Source organism: Lepidochelys kempii, chromosome 8 (assembly GCF_965140265.1).
Source record: "Lepidochelys kempii isolate rLepKem1 chromosome 8, rLepKem1.hap2, whole genome shotgun sequence".
NCBI classification, from domain to species: Eukaryota; Metazoa; Chordata; order Testudines; family Cheloniidae; genus Lepidochelys; species Lepidochelys kempii.
The window spans coordinates 73,096,798-73,117,011 of record NC_133263.1 but is presented as its reverse complement, the minus strand read 5'-3'; the positions used below and the strand labels follow the sequence as shown (position 1 = coordinate 73,117,011).

The following is a 20,214-nucleotide window of genomic DNA, read 5'->3' as shown; positions in this document are numbered from 1 at the left end:
TTTGGTGGAAGTTAAAATCCTTTTCAAACTTTTTTTTAGTGTTCAGTGTATGTTTTAGTATTCCAATACTGTTGGTCCATTGTTTGGTACTACAGCTTTATCAGCAGAATGTGTGGCAGATGGTTTACATTTGCATTAGCCTTCTGGAAAAGGAATAAGCTACCAACAACATAAGCTGCAGCTTTTCTTTTCAAAATTTATAACAAATTGGTCAGAATGGCATTTAAAAAAACCAACAACCAACATTAGCACCACTATCTCCCATTCCTTTTCTGAAGAGGAATAATGACTCCCACTCCAACACTGTCATTTGCACATGTTTTTCACTCAAAATGTTTGTTAAAATGATTTAGGTGTTTCATTTCGCAAAATGACTTTTATAAAAAGACCTTCCTTTTTGCCCCACAGTCACACTTAATTTCATTTGTCACTTGTTATGGAGTGGAGTTATGTGAAACTGGTCTATATTATTTGTTCTAGCCTGTACTGGATAATTTATTACATTAAGAAACCAATAATTTTTAAATTTAATCAGATTTAATAAGATTCATTCTCCTATTCACATTTGCTTAATTTAAGGATATTAAATCTGCTTAGGAATGAGCTGCCTCTCAAAGCCTCATATGTCTATTAAAGGATTTTATTCCTGATGTGTTAATAGGATTTAATTATATTAGCCCTATAGTCCAGAGACACATCACAGTTGTTAAACTGATAAAGCAAGCAAAAATCTTGCTAAAAAAGTAATGGCCAGCCTATGTTTTTAAAAGAATATTAAGGCTTGATCATTTTTACTGTCTCTGTGTTGTGTGGATTTACATCACACTGAAATTTAAAATTTAGAACGCTGAACACAGTGGAAGGTAAACTTCCTTTTCTAAATGCATTTAAAACCAGGTTAACACAGAAATAAACAAGTCCAGTTTAAATACTCTATCTCTAAATTGTTCCTTATCTCTGATTCAAAGAGATTTATTTAAACAAACTTCTGGTTTTCTTTCACCTTTCTTTTGACTGTTGAACTCATGGTTTTGTGTATGAAACAGAGCTGCAGCAAGTTGTTATGAAAACTGAAGATGTTAAATATTGCCTGGATTTCTTTCTTCCCTGTGGCTAATTAGGTTTAATGACAAACAGTGGAGGAAATGGAAAACAATTGCTTGGGGACTGTCTACTGTGGCATGGTGGGGGAGACAAGCAGAGGAGGGAGGCACAGACTGCTGTAGTCTGTAAATCTTGTCAATTTCTCCATCAGCATTATTTGCATCGATCAAAAGTGTTGGCTCTTGTCAAGTTCATATGAAAGCTAAATGTACAGAAGTCAGTGTTTCTGATGGCTGCAGACAACTCTGAGATGGAAAAAACTACAAGATTTGCATAGAATCACAGGGAAGGGGGAAAAAAACCCTAGCAATATGCCATCCAGTTGGATATTTTGCTTCCAAAATTACGTTGACGCATGTTATGGCACATTTCCACCAGTAATCACAGACATACTGCATATATTTCAGGAAGTTTTAGGCCCTGATTTTTCCTCTCATTTATACAGAGCTAGACTTTGAGCCCCACTTTGAGCACATAGCGTGGGCTGCTTTTATTTGGGGAAACTAGAAATGTAAAGGAGGATCTTAGCCCCCCCCCCCAAAAAGTAATTTTCTGGCACTTCTCCTTGCCAAGATAGCCTTGAAAATGTAAACTGGTATAAACAGACCTCTATCTTAGGAAGGGACAAACAGCTGGACTCTACTTCTCTAGAAGGAGGTTGGCGAAGAGGAACGGAAGATTTTGCATCAGATTATCATTTTTGTTTTGGCCCCTTTATGCTACTAGAATGGATCAGCAAGCTGCGTGAGGTCAGTTGAGAATTTTGGCAGGATGGGGGGTGGGGTGGGGGTGGGGGGGTGTGCGTGTAACAGGGTTGTCTGGCCCTGTTCTGGAGGGAAGCCCAGCAGGCAGGTACTGGGAATTGGCTGATCTAGCTTGAGAATATAAAAAAGGGCCAAAGCACCACGAGAAGTAGGGAACTAAGAGAGAGTTGGGAGCATTCTCTCTTGTGGCTGCAGTTGTTGAGGGTGAGGAGGCCCTGTGGACCCTCAGGCTGGGGATGTTCAGACCCTTTTGTTATCAGAGGGTCCCATAATCTCAGCTGCATTTCCTTTTGTTTTGTGTTGGAATATAAACAGAGTCTTGAGAAAAGGGGCTGTAAATGGAACTGGGTGTGTCTGATTGTTTGTCCCAGGCTGATGATCCCATCCACCAGTATACAGGGGCATAACTGACTCTTGCACCATTACCCACTTCTGCCACAGCACCTGGGCATGTTGAGGTGGGAGAGATGTAGGACTACAGAGAAAAGTTTAAAAATGTGAACCCTAAAGTCTAAACGGCCAGAAGGTAAACAGAAAGAACCTCACATGTATTATTTGTTTTAAAATTTCATGGTCTTTAAACCAATCTCATAATTTTAAAGACTTGAGATTGACAGTTCTGGTAGTGTGGCTAAAGCATGCTGTGCTCCAGCTGTGCTAAGGGCTAGTTCTCAAGGGAGTGCAGATCAACCCGGAGAATCAAGGGCCACAATTAATTCCTTGACAGCCCTATGAGCACCTCAATGAATTTGGGTTTCCCTTTCAACATGGTAATACTGGCTCTGCTTTTATTCCTACATAAATCCTTTGACTTCAGTGATGTTACTCCTGATTTACACCTATGTAAATGAATAGTGTATTGGGACCATGATGTGGCTTTTATGTTAAGAGTTTTATTAAAAATTGATTAAATTGTTAATTCAGGTATGTCATCACTTGCTCGCAGGGTTTTATTTCTGTGTTTATATATGTGTTTGTATATATTCAATATTACATAATTTGCACCGTGAACTGAAGACCTTTAAGTTTGTGCATGAAGTGTCCACACAGTGGAGTTATAGTGCAGCACTTTGGTGCACACTGCTATTCACCTCCCCTTACTCCAAACTGTGAGGTAGTGTAGATATGCCTTAAGAACCGATAATGGAAACTGTACTAGCCAGGAGGAATTTAATGGAGTGTGCTTTTCCCTGTTTGTCAGAAACAAAGGAAAGAAAATGCCTATATTAGACTTTTAAGGATAATCATACAGTTCCACCTATGGAATATTCATTCAGCTGAATTCAGCAACCTATAAATATGCATTGTGAAAGAGCAGGAGAAAACTGGGAATATGTCTTCACCATGCCACATGGCATGGAAATCTTCTCTTTAAACCTGCTCTTGTTACATGGAGAAAAGTGGTTCAACATCTAACTTCTGCACATTGCCGTTTTGGCTCCTGGTAATGGTGTTGGTAGTGGAACAACTCACCTTTATTACAGGTTTCTATATGGCACATCCAGATTCTGGAATATGATGGAGGATCCGCCTAAGGAAACACTAGTGTGGAAGAAGATTCTAAATTCAGACTTGGGTGCTGTAAGCAATGTTAAAGAATTCATCCATAAAAATGGAGAAGTCTTCATAGGCTGATAAAAAGGCAAAGAGATGACAAGTATGCGAATTGAATTCTAAAGTTTCTGGGTGTGGTACTAATGAAGAGCACATTTATAGATTGAGAAATAATAACAAAGCTTAAAAATTAGTTTCCTTGGCTAGATACAGTGATATAAAATACACTATTGTTTAAATATACTCCCTATATTTATAAAATCAAAGTCCTGATAGGTGGCAGGAAGCTGTATATGGTTCTCAGAGGCTCGTTTGTGTGTATGTCTATACAAGAGAGGGAGAAAGGAGTATGTCAGGTACTTGGCATTGGTGAAGTTCTACCTTTTGATTTTTGTCCTCATTATAAGTGAAAAAAAATGACATGACCCTTTGTCCCTTACGTCACAGAAAGCAGACAAAGGATGTGATCCATTAACATAGAAAAGTTAGAAGGAGATCAAACAGTTGGGAGGGAATATATAATATTTATTAGTATTAAGACTGATGCTGTGTTATTAAGTAACTTTGCTTAAAATGTACTGGACAGAGAATAAGTATTTAATAAGAGACAGAGAATAAGAGTATTTAAGGTCTACTGTAAGGAAATCAAATTATATTTGCAAAACTTTATTATTGTTTGAGTTATTAGAAAGTAGAGAGAGAAGGTGGGTGAGGTAATATCTTTTACTGGACCAACTTCTGTTGGTGAGAGAGACAAGCTTTCGAGCCACATGGAGCTCTTTTTCAGGTCTCTATGAAAGGTGCTCCCAGTATCACAGCTAAATGTAAGGTGGAACAGATTGTTAGCAAAAGCAGTTAGCACACATTATAAGGGACCATTCAAGGTAGAGTGGCCTGTTAACACCTCTGCAGTCATAGCACAAAAAGAGGGGGTTAGTGGGTTACAGATTGTTGTAATAAGCCATAAATCCAGTGTCTCTGTTCAGTCCATGATTTTTAGTGTCTAGCAGAGTTATGAATTTAAGCTCCCAGGCTCGTTTTTTGAAAGTGTTGTGCAGGTTTCCTTTGAAGATGAGGACTGATAGGTCAGATATAAAGTCATTGGTTTATGAAAAGTGTTCACCCACAGGTGAGTGGGGTGTTTTTTGTTGTCTTTTATCATTTTCCTGTGTGAGTTCATTTGAGAGTGTGGAGGTTTCACCCACATAGCTGCTGTTGGGGCATTTAGTGCACTGGATGAGGTACATCACATGTTGTGATAGACACGTGTCGGGCCCATGGATCTGAAAGGTGTGTTGTGGGAAGTGTTGATCATTGTAGCAGTGCAGATACGTTGGCAGGTTTTGCATATCTGTTGTTCTGTCAGGGTCTGGTGCCACTTTGAGGTGGTGTGTCCAGGTCTGTGGGGAGCTTGCTTCTGATAATGAGCTTGGTGAATATTACTAGAAAGTCATGAAATCGGATATTCACAGAAATAAAATACTATAGGAGGAATACAAGGTATTCATCTTGCAGGCATGCATCTTGTTTCCCAACACAACACTCAAAAGAAAGCCATCTTCTTCCATTCTTTCAAGACAAATGTACACAAGGGATTGCTGGGACTCAGAAACCTGAAGCTGCAAATCTCTGTCTTCATATCTTCTACTGCAGAAAGAGAGTTCAGGTTCAAGCTACTAGCTGGCAAAGCTCTTCTGCTGCTTCAGAAGTAAGTTCACATACAGGAGAGTGAGAAGGAAAAGAATTTCTTGCCACAATGAAACAAATCAGAGAGACTGCAGGATGCAGAAACCTCAGCCCTGTTTCCTCCAGGAATCCCTCACACACATCTGTCACCTGTTATGATTACAGAACTTCAGTGCTGCACCCTGACAACTCTGTCCCTCCCACTGATGAATCTGTACAAAGTTCTTTCTTTTCGGAAGACAAGATAGTGTCTCTTAGCTCTTCTCTGTTATATGGATTAAGCAAACATATGTAGCCCAGGGGATTTTGTCTGAAGCTTCCACATACAGCAAAGGAGGGGAGAAACACACTTGCAGCTTGTCAAGGAGGTAGACATGAAAAAGCAAACTAAAAAATTTAGCACAAATGGGGGACAAACCTCACAGCTTAACTTATATGCATTGATAGTGAAGCAAACATTTCTGTGCTTAATTCTGTTTAGGGTTTTGCTTTCCAGGTTCCCTTTAAGTGCATCAGTGCTCCTTCCTTATTCTTAATGCTTGCTTTTTTTCTGCTACAGAACAGTATGTCCTTGCAGAGATATCATTGTTATCTTTCTGTGTCATAGATAACCCAGCTCTCACTCCTCACCATCAAGGCATCAGTCAAGGTAATTTGCCTCTTGTTCCTCTTTCAGTGCTTCCTTTTCATTTGTTTGTCAGGGTACTGTGTGTCCTGGGCCTCTTCTCAGTCTATTCATCCTAACCTAAGGGTGGGTTGAGATTCTCCTTTCACATTTTCCTTCTTCTTGTTGCTACATTTCTCCATATTCCTTAGTCCTTCTCAGTGTCCATCCACTCTTTCTGACGTGTTTGCCATAATGCTGCCTTGCTTCATAATATAGCCAGTCTGATTTTTCTGAATAACTTCAGCTGGTGTTTTGAGTCCCGTCACTTTCACTTTTAGAATGGAAACCATCTTGCATTTTGTATGGCATAGCTGTCTTGAGATTTCTACAGTAACAAGAACACTGTACAGGTGCTACACCAAACCTCTTTAGGTTTTCGGTAGTCACTGGGTGTGGCAGTTGGTGCGTCTCATTTCTGATGTCATCTTTGTTGTTGGACTATGTCAGTGTGTGACTTCCGTCTCTCAAAACTATCTACACTTCCGTACACAAGTGCTGGCTTTCCAGAGTGCCAGGGGGTGCTCAACCCCTGGCTTTGCCTCAGGCCCCGCCTGAGGCAAATGGAGCTCAAATGGGGTGGTGCTTTTTAAAGGCATTGTCTATTTATGATTCAAAAACACTATAGCATTACTCAGTATTTGATTATGTCTGTAGAGTCCAGTATATTTCTACTGTGTATGTCTGTGATGGGGCTCACTCACCACTATGGCGCCTTCTGCTGGCTGTCCTGGGGATTAACTCTGTTCGCCAGTGCTCCCTCCTCTGGTGGTGCCTTGCCACCATCACTTTTGTTCCAGGACCTCTGCCACTCCCAGGACTGCAGTGTCTTCTTCAGTAAAACTGCCCTCCAGCTGTGCCACACTCTGTGTTACTCCCTTCCGGGGTGACCTGCAATTTCTGTCCAGTCACTTCTCTCAGTGGCAACTGCACTCCATTGTCCTGGGGCTGCTTCCCATGTGGCTCCATAACCCTCTTCTTCCCTTACCTCAGGGCCTCAGCCTGAAGGCCTTTGCAGCCAGCCAGGAGCTCTCTCTAGCTCCCCTGGTCCCTGCTTGTAGCACTGCTTTGTCCCAGGTGCTGGCCCTCCTTCTCGGCGCCTGGTCTTCTCCCCTCAACCTCCAGTCAGCTACTGCTCTCCAGCCCTTCTTATATGAGCCTGCCTGGCGATTGGCTGCTTCTTTCAGCGCCTTTCTAATTGGCTGCCTCCGGCGCTGCTGCTCTGGGGCTGCTTTTAACGCCTTTTCTGCCAGTGAGGGGCAGCCGCCCTATCACAATGTTACATGAGGTTTGCAAAAAGGATCATAATAAGGTAATGTTTTCTGATTTTAGTGAAGCTAGTTTTTGTTAATAAGTTACTTTGTGGTCATAATTGGAAAATGTTAGTGTTTGACTTAGGAATCAGAGATGCTGCTGCAAAGAAGTATATAACTGTTTTCAGTTTTGTATGCCAAACCTTGAGATCACAAGACAATATGAATTATTGCGTGAGAATCTACCACTTGTACAAAACTAGCAATTGTAATGAACCCTTTTTTCCTACTTCCCCAGTTAAATTAATATATTCTTATTAATTAGTACCAGGGCTGTCCCCAGGGGTGTGTGGGGCCCTGGCCAGCCCACCCACCTTCCAGCCCAGGACCTGCCCCACTCCACCCCTTCCCCCAATGCCCCTGCCCTGCCCCCACCCCACCTCTTCCGGCCTGTGCTCCACCCACTTCCCACCCCATTCCACCCCTTCCCTCAACCCCCGCACCTGCCTCACCTCTTTCTGGCTTCCACCCCCTCCCCCAAGTGACGCCGGGGGCCAGCGGGGTGGAGTGGGGCGGATTGGGGCCAGGTCGCTCGCTGCTGCCAGCGCCAGGCCCCCCGCTCACTCCCTTGGCTGCTTTGGACCCCGCGTCCTGAAGCGTGGCCCCCCCCAAAGTGCGGAGACTGGGGCGGTTGCCCCAGTCCATCTTATGGACAGGATGGCTCTGATTAGTACTGTTCTCTTAGGGTGCTGTAAGCTTATACTCTTCTTTACAAACAGTGTAAGACCCATTTACTGCACCTTCTGAAGATGCAACAAAGAAGATGCAACCTGGGGTGGAGTGAGGGAGTGGGGCAAAGGTGGCTTTAAATAATTTTTAACCAGAGTGAATAAAAATTGATAATTAAAAAAATAATTTTTTAATTTAAATCAGAGTCTTTGGATTTAATTTAAATTATATATTTTTTCTTTTTAAAAATTAACCTGTTTAAAATTAAATCTGAATTTAATATATAATATGTGAATGCTTACATTTATTATACTTTCTTAAAACAGGTTTCAGAGTAACAGCCGTGTTAGTTTGTATTCGCAAAAAGAAAAGGAGTACTTGTGGCACCTTAGAGACTAACCAATTTATTTGAGCATGAGCTTTCGTGAGCTACTTCCGATGAAGTGAGCTGTAGCTCACGAAAGCTCATGCTCAAATAAATTGGTTAGTCTCTAAGGTGCCACAAGTACTCCTTTTCTTTTCTTAAAACACTTAAAGATGCTGAATTCATGAGCCTATTTAAAAAAGACTTTGAGTTAAAGTTTCCTTTTCTATATAAAGAAAGAATCAAGGGCAAAAGCTTCTAACATTTGAGGTCAAGCTTTATAAATATGGCACAATAGGTCAGCCTAAGTAACTTAAGAAATTGTTTCATTTTCAAGAGATTTAGACGAGCCTAGGAATTTAAGTTTGAGTCTCTTTCACAAAGGCATATTTGAAAAATTTCCCAGGCTGACCTGAAATCATCAGTTTAATTCACTGATTATAGTTAATCCCTCTGTTTAATAAATTATGTACTTGTAATGTGAAATATGTTTATATAAGAGAAGTCTATGTATCCAAAATATTTTAAGGTTGTTTTAACACAAATAAATTTTGTGCTGTTTCGTATGTTTAATTAAATTCCAGTTACTGTCCTAATGCAGCTTGAAAATCATGAGCAAAAAGTTAATGATCTAGTATATAAGCAAATGTATCATTTGCCATTTTCTATCATACTAAAAATGTACAATTAGTAAGAATCTGAAAATACTGAGTTATATTAAAAAATCATAGATACTTACAGTGTACCCTCCTAGGTAGAAAAAAGATCTACCAAATCTAGTGTAAAGGCTCTATTTTGTTATAAATTAATGTGTTTTAATAGTTATATCAACCAGTGAGGGTTCTTTAGAAAATAACTGAAGTACAAATGGAAAAGTTAATTAAAATTGATGATTTAAATCGAGGCTTTCCACTTGGTGACTTAAATCAATCCATCCTGCTTTTGTCCTCTGGAATTGCTCTACTTCAGGGTGTACCCTTTCCTATGCCAGGTCTGCCTATGGACTGTTCTGCTGTTCCCCTCCTGTCAACGGAATTCTCCCCCAGCCAATTGCAGGGCTTTTACATTTCCTGTATGCTACCACACACAGAGGCTGTAGTGGGAGTTACAATGTCACCTGCTGGGTAGGCAGCTAAAATCAGCTTAAAATAGACACAATCTTGTCTGAGCTTTATTTTTTTTAAGGACAGAGGTATAGTCTCTTGGAGATATTTGGGGAATTTTATTCATTCAAATTTAGCTGATTTTTATCGGGGTTAAATGAAGAAACTAGCTTTAATGGGAGTTACCTACATACATTCTCAAGCACTGAACTGAGAAAAGAGCCCACATTGTGTCTGTTTGGGGACTGTGCTAAGAAACCACATTTTTAAAGTAACTTAAATAATGTAATCACAACCATATGCGTGAAAAAGATTGGACAAATGACCAGGGAGGAGTATAAAAATATTGCTCAGGCATGAAGGAGTGAAATCAGGAAGGCCAAATCACACTTGGCGTTGCAGCTAGCAAGAGATGTTAAGAGTAACAAGAAGGGTTTCTTCAGGTATGTTAGGAACAAGAAGAAAGCCAAGGAAAGTGTGGTCTCCTTACTGAATGGAGGAGGCAACCTAGTGACAGAGGATGTGGAAAAAGCTAATGTACTCAGTGCTTTTTTCGCCTCTGTCTTCACGAACAAGGTCAGTTCCCAGACTACTGTACTGGGCAGTACAGTATGGGGAGGAAGTGACCAGCCCTCTGTGGAGAAAGAAGTGGTTCAGGACTATTTAGAAAAGCTGGACGAACACAAGTCCATGGGGCCGGATGAGTTGCATCCGAGAGTGCTAAAGGAGTTGGCAGATGTGATTGCAGAGCCATTGGCCATTGTCTTTGAAAACTCAGGGCAAACCGGGGAAGTCCTGGATGACTGGAAACAGGCTAATGTAGTGCCCATCTTTAAAAAAGGGAAGAAGAAGGATCCAGGGAAGTACAGGAACTCCTCACTTAAAGTCGTCCGGTTAATGTTGTTTCGTTGTTACGTTGCTGATCAATTAGGGAACATGCTCGTTTAAAGTTGTGCAACGTCTAGCGTCTAACACCTTCTAACGTCTGGCAGCTGCCTGTTTTGTCCACTGCTTGCAGGAAGCGCAGCCCGTTGCAGCTAGCTGGTGGGGGCTTGGAACCAGGGTGGACCGGCAGCCCCCCTATTAGCTCCCCGCTCCCCGAAGTTCCTGTGCAGCAGCTGCTCAGCAGGCTACCAATTGCCAGCAGTTCAGATATCCCTCCCCCAACTGCCATGTGCTGCTCCTGCCCTCTGCCTTGGAGATGCTCCCCGGAGCCTCCTGCTTGCTGTGCGGGGATGGAGGGGAAGAAAGGGAGGAGTGGGGGGGGGCTAATGTCAGGGTGTCCCCCTCTCCCCTGCACGCCACTTACCCCTTCTCTATATAGAGTAGGCTGGGGACATGGACAGAGAGAGACAGAGAGAGCTTAGGGCAGCAGCTGCTGTCTCAACTTCCTGAGCCACTTAAAAATGAGATCAGCTTACTTAAAGGGGCAGTGCACATCTATTTCTCTCTCACACACAGGGTGTGTGTCTCTGTCTCTTGTCTGCCATGCTTGCTGTGTCCCTGCCCTCCATTCCTGCTGCCTTGTAGTGTGAGGCTACATTAACAACAGTGTGTTAACCCTTGAGGGCTCAGCCAAACGGTAGTTCATTATTTAGCAGTAACGCATTCTCTGGGAAATATCCCACCTGCTTCCATCCTCTGACTTTACCACCTCAACCAAGCTTCACAATCATCATTGCTGTGTACAGTATTAAATTGTTTGTTTAAAACTTTTACTGTGTGTGTATATATTTATATAATATAATACATTTTGAAGCACTTAGAGGAGAGGAAAGTGATCGGGAACAGTCAGCATGGATTCACCAAGAGCAAGTCATGCCTGACTAACCTAATTGCCTTCTATGATGAGAAAACTGGCTCTGTGGATGAGGGGAAAGCAGTGGACGTGTTATTCCTTGACTTTAGCAAAGCTTTTGACTCGGTCTCCCACAGTATTCTTGCAAGCAAGTTAAAGAAGTATGGGCTGGATGAATGGACTATAAGGTGGATAGAAAGCTGGCTAGATCATCGGGCTCAACAGGTAGCGATCAATGGCTCCTTGTCTAGTTGGCAGCCGGTATCAAGCGGAGTGCCTCAAGGGTCGGTCCTGGGGCCGGTTTTGTTCAATATCTTGATTAATGATCTGGAGGATGGTGTGGATTGCACCCTCAGCAAGTTTGCAGATGACACTAAACTTGGAGGAATGGTAAATACGCTGGAGGGTAGGGATAGGATACAGAGGGACCTAGACAAATTAGAGGATTGGGCCAAAAGAAATCTGATGAGGTTCAACAAGGACAAGTGCAGAGTCCTGCACTTAGGACGGAAGAATCCCATGCACTGCTACAGACTAGGGCCCGAGTGGCTAGGCAGCAGTTCTGCAGAAAAGGACCTAGAGGTTACAGTGGACGAGAAGCTAGATGTAAGTCAACAGTGGGCCCTTATTGCCAAGAAGAGTAACAGCATTTTGGGCTGTATAAGTAGGAGCATTGCCAGCAGATCGAGGAACGTGATCATTCCCCTCTATTCAGCATCGGTGAGGCCTCATCTGGAGTACCGTGTCCAGTTTTGGGCCCCACACTATAAGAAGGATGTGGAATAATTGGAAAGAGTCCAGCAGAGGGCAGCAAAAATGATTAGGGGACTGGAGCACATGATTTATGAGGAGAGGCTGAGGGAACTGGGATTATTTAGTCTGCAGAAGAGAAGAATGAGGGAGGATTTGATATCTGCTTTCAACTACCTAAAAGGGGGTTCCAAAGAGGATGGATCTAGACTGTTCTCAGTGGTAGCAGATGACAGAACAAGGAGTAATGGTCTCAAGTTGCAGTGGGGGAGGTTTAGGTTGGATATTAGGAAAAACTTTTTCGCTAGGAGCGTGGTGAAGCACTGGAATGGTTTACCTAGGGAGGTGGTGGAATCTGCTTCCTTAGAGGTTTTTAAAGTCAGGCTTGACAAAGCCCAAGCTGGGATGATTTAGTTGGGGATTGGTCCTGCTTTGAGCAGGCGATTGGACTAGATGACCTCCTGAGGTCCCTTCCAACCCTGATATTCTATGATTCTATGAAAAAGGAAGTAGGGGGTGCTTTTAGTAGTGAAATCCAGCGTCTCATTGAGGGTACATCTTAGAGAAGCAAAATAGGGCATAAATCCTTTTTTTTTTTTTAAACTTGCAGGGCCTCTTTAACTCAGTGATGACCTTCTGGTACAGGACACTTGTATGAATATATATTTCCTTTGCAGACAGTGGAATTACTCTAGTTTCATGCTGATATAAGTGAATTTGACTCCGTGAAACTAGGCTGGTCTATTTTACAGTTCTGGTTCTTATGCTCTAGTACACTGCTGATACTGGTATGCAGATACCGCAAAGGAATGTTAAAATCATCCATGACGCTCTTTTAATTGAAACTGAAAATTCATTAAGCTTTTATTCAAAGCCTAGATGTTGGGCCTAAATGTTTTTGACTGGTGCCCCTTTGTGGACTTTGAAAGGTTGTTGTTACAGGATTTGTGTCCTGTTTATAGTAGAATCTGGATTTCAGTATCTAACCGCTTGAATTCAGAGAGGAAGCATTGTTGAGTCGAAAAGGCACAAGCCTAGACAACAGGACTCCTGGGTTGTTATCAGTTATATCGCTGGCTGGCTGACTCTGACTCAGTTTAGCAGTCCATCCCTATTCAGTAAGCATTTATGCATGTGCGTACATAAGTCCATCCCTAAATGCTTTGCTGAATTGAGACCCATGTGAGGGCAAGTTATTTAATTCCTCTTGCCATAGTTTACCCTACCTATCAGAGGAGTATAATACCGCCTCACAGGCATGTTCTGAGGTTTAGGGTGATACCCTGGCTCTTTTGAAGTCAACAACAAAACTCCTATTTACTTCAACAGTGCCAGGACTTGAGCCTTAATGTCTGTCGGATCCTTAGATTAAAAGTGCCATATAATAAAAGCAAAATATTATTCTTCCCTTTTGCTGAAATCCTTATTATTGCCCCTTTCCTCAACCCATTAGTACACCCCAGCACAGTCCTGTCTTACATTTTCTAGCTCAGTGAATCTCAGTGTAGAAGACACCAGAAATTTGGTTTTGCATAGGAATTGTGATGGACAGAATAGAAAATAAAATCTCTGTAAAGGAAGTGAGGTTTTCTCCAAAAGTTTCTGATACTAATGTTATTTTTAGTATCACTGTTCTCAGAACTGACATTAATTGTACTTGTGTGATGGCTTAGCTGTATTTACTTAGAACATGCAGTCAAAATATCTATCTGAAAGGTCAGCTCTGCATGGGATATATTATATGTGTGTGGAAAATGATAAGAACCTGCCTTTCGTAAGAGACTGTTTTCTTTTGAAGCATATACATAAAATATTTTCCTATGTTTCCTTTCAGAATATACCCAGTCTTTGCAATTGTCATGCACACAATATCTCATCTGCTCTTGATGAGTAATGATAATGTTAAAACAAATATTTTATTTACCTGTAAAAAAGCCAAACAAGTGCTCACCTTGGATGAGCGGGTAGTAGAATTTTGCAAGACTGCCTGAACCAAAACTAATTTGCCTCCTTGTTGTGACTGGGAGGGATAATGAATGACACAGGGGTCTGGCAATAGGATATAAAGTGCCCGCCTCCTCTACAATATTGACTTGAATTCAGCCCAAATCAACAAAGCCTGAAACTTACCCTCTGGATGCACAGTGGCTCATATTTCATGATTTGGTGATCTCAGTCCACTTCCCATTGGATAACTGTTCAGACAACAATAACTAGCCCACAGCTGGTCCTGATTACACGGCAGAGAAATTATGGATTATGACACTGATTCAGGAAAACAAGTAAGCACAATCTTAAATTCATCCTTGTTCAGGAAAGCACAGGCAGTGCTCACTTTGTAATAAAAAAGGGTGCCGTGGCTCAGCCCTGGCAAGCGCTAGCACAAATTAAGCACTGGCTGGGTGGCCAGGAGAGTGGCGGCTGCTGGCCAGGCACCCAGCTCTAAAGGTGCTGCCACCAGCGGCTGTGCAGAAGTGAGGGTGGCGAGGTAGGGTGTACTGCCACCCTTACTTCTGCGCTGCTGCTGGAGGTGGTGCTGTGTTCAGAACTGGGCAGCCAGAGAATGGTGGCTGCTGGCCAGGAGGCCAGAGCTTCTGGGGCTATGAACTGCCAAGCCCTGGCACAAATGGAGCACTGCTTTCAAGAAAAGAAGTCCTGTGCAAAGCCAGTTGGACATAGTGTATGCTTAAAGTTGAACTTGTGCTTAAGTGCTGCTCTGAATCAGAATGCTTTCCTGGATCAGGGCCTGAATGGACCAGACACTGAATTATCCATTCTTTCCTATACCTTACCGCTGCAAATTAGGAACACACTGGTGGGTCAGAATGTGGGAGCTCGTACTGCCACTACCTGTGATGTGACAGTTCTGTGGCACAGGAGGGAATTCAGAGTCTAAGATCACCAATCTGGTACGTTTCACAGGCATTATTATTTCCCATTATTTCCTCTTTACCTCATCAGTGAGTCTCTTCTTCCCTTTATTCCCTGAAGTCACCTAGCTGGGCAGTTTGTGATTCATGACACAATTTCCTGAAACTTTTTTTTAACTTCTTAAAATATATAAATATTGTGTGTTATTGTGTGTGAGTTTTTATTAGCAGACATTGCAGTTTCACCACAGCATTTTCAATGGAGTTGAAGTTAACATATGGACCTGTCAGCATTCCTCACTCAGCAAAACTCCCAAATGACTTCAATGAGAGTTTTGTGTTAAGGAAAAGTTAGTATATGTGACTCCATTTTGGTATGGGGCCCACCATTGTATAAAAGCAAGCACATCATGCACCAGGAGGAGTGTTCTTTAGATACTGCATTCCTGTGAAAACCCTCCCCCTTGTTTCCAGCCTGTCTCGACTCCCGGTTTCTGTTCTTTGGCTGTTCCTAACTCCCTGCCTCCTGGACTTGTGATGTGGGCCCCCCATCCTGAGAAGAAAGGTTACTGATGCATTGCTTTAGGACCATGTTGTGTAGTTGAAGTAATAGTTTAGCACGGGGAATGTACCTAGCAGGGATAGGTGGTAGATAAGGAAAGGGTTTGTCTATTGGCTAAGGTTTCCAATGCATGAGGGCAACATGCTTTGCTAAAAGGTATATAATCTTTGTATAACCTGCATTCAGGGTCCCCTTCTGACTAGCAGGGGGGCACCACGCTCGAGCGTAATAAACTTAATATCTTTGGGAACTCTGCAGTTGTGGACTTTGTTTGTGAGCCTCAGCCTAGACTCGAACTGCACACGACCTATCAGGTATAATTCACAGCATTTGTGAGGAGTGCTGAGTGGGGACCATCATTCGTTTACTTCCTTGGTTTCTCCGTTGGACTCACTGATATCAGCACAGTGAATAGTATTTGTTAAATCTTGTTGCAGGTCCAGCAATTGATACTCTTGCAAGTTGATGTTTCCCTAATTGTGGGGGTGGGCAGGGGAAGGAAAATCCTAAATTGCACTCCCTTCAGAGATCTATTTAATATGTATCTAGAATCTGCAGGAAATTCTCAATCACATTTTAACAATGTTACTTTTGACTATGCTTTTCAAAATAAGATTATTTCAAGAGTTTTTTTTAAGAGGATCAAGTTCCTTTCATATTTTGTTACTTAGAATCACTAGCTATGATATTGTAATGAATTGACCTGTGTGTGTATAGTAAGATCTTGCAAGTAGTGAGACTATAGTAAGGTTGTATCAGAATTTTCTGTTTTATGGGATCTTGGTGTCCCACTTGTTTTTTTTTTCTTGTAACCCTATTTTGTAAACATGCCATAGATAATTTGAACCAAATTTCAGCCACTAATTAATATGAATATGGAATGATCTCCAATGTGTATCTTTGGTATGGATATTTAGGAATTTTGGGAAAACTAGAACAGCCTATGTATCGAAAATCCTATTTTTTCCACATAGCACACCTTCACTGCCCCCCGCTGCTGCCTAATATTGTGATATCAGAGATACTGAGCCACTCATCATTACTGCCCTCCAGTTCATATGCATACCTGGGAAGAGTCACTGTTCCTCTGGTTGTCATGGCAATGGCTGTCTTTGATAACTGATTTACCTCAGACAGCTGTGACATGACTACAAAGAAGGGTCATAGGAGGAACTGCAATGAAACAGACTGGATTTAGATAAGATCCTGCTGTGCTCCTTTAGGTTTGTGTTGTGGTAAATTACACTGTTTCTTTGTAAAGGGTAGATGGTTTGATTGTTACTTTCCTCAAAAAAGCGTTTATTGACAATAAGATAGAAGGGTTCCTTTTCATGCGCATTGATTATATGCTTCTTACAAATTGGGGACTATGGGTTTCTTGAGCGTTTGCCTTTTTTTAAAATGGGAAATTATAACTGAGGCGTTTAATCCAATTTAATTAGTTTCACCATATTGGTCAGCCTGGCACTGAGTGGTCAAATATGGAATGTTGCAAAGATAACAATGGGAATAAAAGAAAAATTGAAAAGAATGTATGTTAAGGTTGCTGTCATCAGTAAACTAAACCATGAAAAGTTAGGAAATACAAAGAGAAGGATTAAAAGGTTGTATAGTTAAGCACTCTCAAGTTTGGAAATGACAGAATGAACATTAGCTCTGGAACCTTAATTTGGCCCCTTTATACATATGCATTATGATACTGTCTTTAACTACACACAGAAATTACTAGCTGTGAAAAGTTTGTTTTAAGTAATTTGCCCAGGATCACACAGGAACTTGGTGGCTTAGTCAAAGTCGCCAGGGTGGCATTCAACTGCTGTAATCATGAGACCATCCTTTTCCTTTCTGCAATTCACTGCAAATCTTCCAACTACCACAATAAATGAGGCAGAGGTCCTGCAGACAAGACTCCTTTGCTAAACAACCCTGATTCACCCACAAAACAGATCTGTCCTGTGAACTGAATGAACCAAGGATCCTGTGCTTGTATATACATATAAAAATAATGTAATTAAAGACTGTGTCATAATGCAAACTCACGAGGTTGCATAGGGAACATTCATTTGCCATTTCCTAACTTGAGTGCTTGATACCACAACCTTTTAATTCTTTTTATTCCTTAAAGTTGTATTTCCTAACTTTTTTTTACAGTTTATTTATGAGTAACCTTAACTAAGGTTAAACAACAGGTTTTTTTTGTGAAATAACACATGTACTTCATTGCCCTCTACTGTGGCTATTGTAAGTAGCATATTAATAACTGTGAAGTCCTAGATCACCACAGATTTGAGCACAGATTGTTGGAAGTTCTAAGTTCAATCCATTTTTACAGTTTCTTGAATTCTTAGGAGCATGTTCTTTCCTCATTTCCTTTTTGTAGCTCCCTCTATTATCAGTAGATTTGGGCCTTAAGTAAATACTTTTAATTTGCTTAGTGATTACTTCAGATCAAAATAACAAGAGTTGGCAACAAATAATAGGTCCAGCCAGGATTTGTTTGTGGTTTTAGTTAAAATAACAAATAAATAGGCAGGCTGAAGTGTTTTGTAATGCTTTTTAAAAGAGCATTAGAAATTCAAGAGAAAAAATACAAGAGACCACTTTTAGCAAATAGGTGCTCTAAGATAAGACCTTATTGATACTCAAAGAAATGCTGTCTTGTTTTTCCCCCTTCTCCTTTCCTTTTTTTCCTTCTTGCAGTTTTCTTGCCTATGTGTCTCATGCTGCCCATATGTGAGTGAATGCTATTCAAGAAGTATTTTTGTCCCTTGCCCCCAAGATCATGTGGATGCACTTGAAAGATTTGGTAAACGGGGTAAGGCCTCTTCTGCATCTGAAATTGGAGAAGTTTAAATGCTACTGCCATTCTTCCATACTCCTTTTTATTTTTATTAGCTCTTAACTCCTCTTTGGACTGTATTATCGTGAATAATCCATTCATGCCTGTGAGGCTGATACTGGGTTGGCAGTGGTGTGTAGTGGCATATTTTGCTGAGGCAGGTAAGGCCTGGTTTCTCATCTGAAATCAGATCATGGATGCTGCTGCTTTGTGGATGCTGACTTTCTGTTCTTCAGCAAAAGTTTGAACTTCTTATCTCCTGCTACATAGGCTGTTGGTGCAGTAGGCAAAGATTTTGTCAGAGAATGGATGGTAAATGCTGGATGCTAGGGCCATACCTGCTGGTTCTCCTGCTTGAATGGTGTTTCCACATGCCCGTTAGAACTGGGATTTTGGGAGTGGGGTTCTAGTTATCTTACTGGTGTTGTGATTCCACTCTGCCATATTCCCAGCGTGTGACAAAGCTGCTCAGTCCCTTTGGCTAGAGTATTGGCATGATGACACAAGAGTGTGCCTGTGTAGTGGTGTGGCGTATGCAAGCACAGAGGCATTCTTATTTCTGCACCTTGCCAGGACACTGCACTCTCTCTGTTCAATTCAATGTCCCTTTCCGGTGTGGCAGCTGTGGCACCCACTTACAGTGTTGAGATTGTGGAGGCTAGTTGCTGAAAGTATGAGGGTAGGCGCTCTTCTTTTCTCCCTCTTTTGCTGGGTTCTTCCTAATTCCTTCTAATGACTTACTGAGTTTCAGTGGGGTGGGGGAAGAGTGAATATAGTGACCAAAGTATTGTTTAATTTTAAAAGTAGAAAGCATTTAGAGGAAAGGATTTCAAAACAGCCAACACCCATCTATCTTATCTGTAAGATACTGTCCCTGATCGTGTAGGCAGGCCCGATTTCTTCAGACACCTCAACAGGTGCTTGTGTCAATCTAAATAGTTCCATAGTTGCAAATAATCCCATTTTATGCAGCCAGACTCTTTCTGATCTTCTGGTTGTTATGTCAGATGTAGGGTTGTGGGATTTTTGGTAATCTAGTAAAATGGTTTTAAACAGTTCCCAATTATTACTTACATTTTTCTATTTAAATTCTTTCTTTTCTCCAGGTGAAATGGTTCATAGTTGTTTTCAGTTTGTGAAATTTGCCCTTTGAAATCACCAAGGTACATCTACTACTGGTTTGGACTTCATTCTATAATCAAGAGCACAGATTTCAGATTAGTCTTCAAACTCTGAACTCTATGAGGTTCTGCTCTGAATGGATCTGTATAATTGGCTTGGTGTGTGCTTTCACATGTTTTTAGGCTATGTTTATACAGGGCGTTGCTTGTTTGTTTTAATGTCCTTTTACTAGTTGGTGTGTGTGTTCCTTGTTCTAATTCTTCTTGTCTTCTCTTCACAAGCTAAACTTGTCCATCAGGGTTGTCATGGCACTGCTGGATAAAACCTGGAATGTGGGAATGTAATAGGATTCTGGCCCTTTAATGGGGCTCTAGGGCAAATATGGGCCCCCATTCCCGGCTCAGCACTGAATAAGAGTTCTGGGACATGTAGTTCCTCAAGAGGCTGTAGGAACTATATGCTGGAGTGCAAAGCATGCTGGGAAGGAGGCTAAGGAAATAAGAGTTTACTGTTTTTCAGAGAGTGAGAGAGAGATTGCAGTGGTTATTCCTCCGATAGTGAGTGAGAGAGTGAGTGTACAAGTGAATGCATGCCTTGAAAAGAGCCAGGCTATGCTAGGGATCCCAGGAAACATCCTGGGAATGAATATGCATTGGGTCTCTGCTTAATCTGCTGAAGGAAAAGATGCTGAGTGGTAGGAGCTATCGGTGTCTCTGTAAATAAGAACCCCGGGTTTAGGAATGTGACAACAGCAGATACCTGCAGAGAACAGCCAGCAGGTGCTGTGAGATGGAGCTGGGAAGCCTGGAAATGGGAGATGAAAGTGACTCTGCCAATTGAAGTAGAGCTTGCAGAACACCTGGGTTGGGATTCAGTGTCCTTTGAGGGCTGAGAATTGTGGCTTCCAGAAGAGTGAAAGAGGGAGTCAGTCCCCTCTGCAGTCAAGTGGGAGACCAGGGCAGAGAGCCTGGAAGCTGAGCAGTTGAAAAGTTAACTGAGGATTGCTTAATTTTGACCCTGCCTCAAAGAGAAGAATTTTGGGGAGCCCAGCT

At 41.8% G+C, this 20,214-nt stretch overlaps 1 protein-coding gene across 8 annotated transcripts in view; it reads left to right on the top strand.

Annotated features, from left to right (window-relative positions):
- The window catches only part of LOC140916053 (uncharacterized), a 258,662-nt gene that overhangs the window by 30,451 nt on the left and 207,997 nt on the right, over nucleotides 1–20,214 (top strand). Inside the window, exon 7 of one of the 8 annotated variants that reach the window (XR_012160398.1) lies at nucleotides 5,716–5,827. The exons of 6 other annotated variants lie outside the window; for them this stretch is intronic. The gene's annotated coding sequence lies outside the window, so the exon portion shown is untranslated. Of the gene's footprint in view, nucleotides 1–1,722; nucleotides 1,867–5,715; nucleotides 5,828–20,214 lie in introns of those variants that run through there. One more of the 8 variants, XR_012160396.1, reaches the window with a different exon arrangement.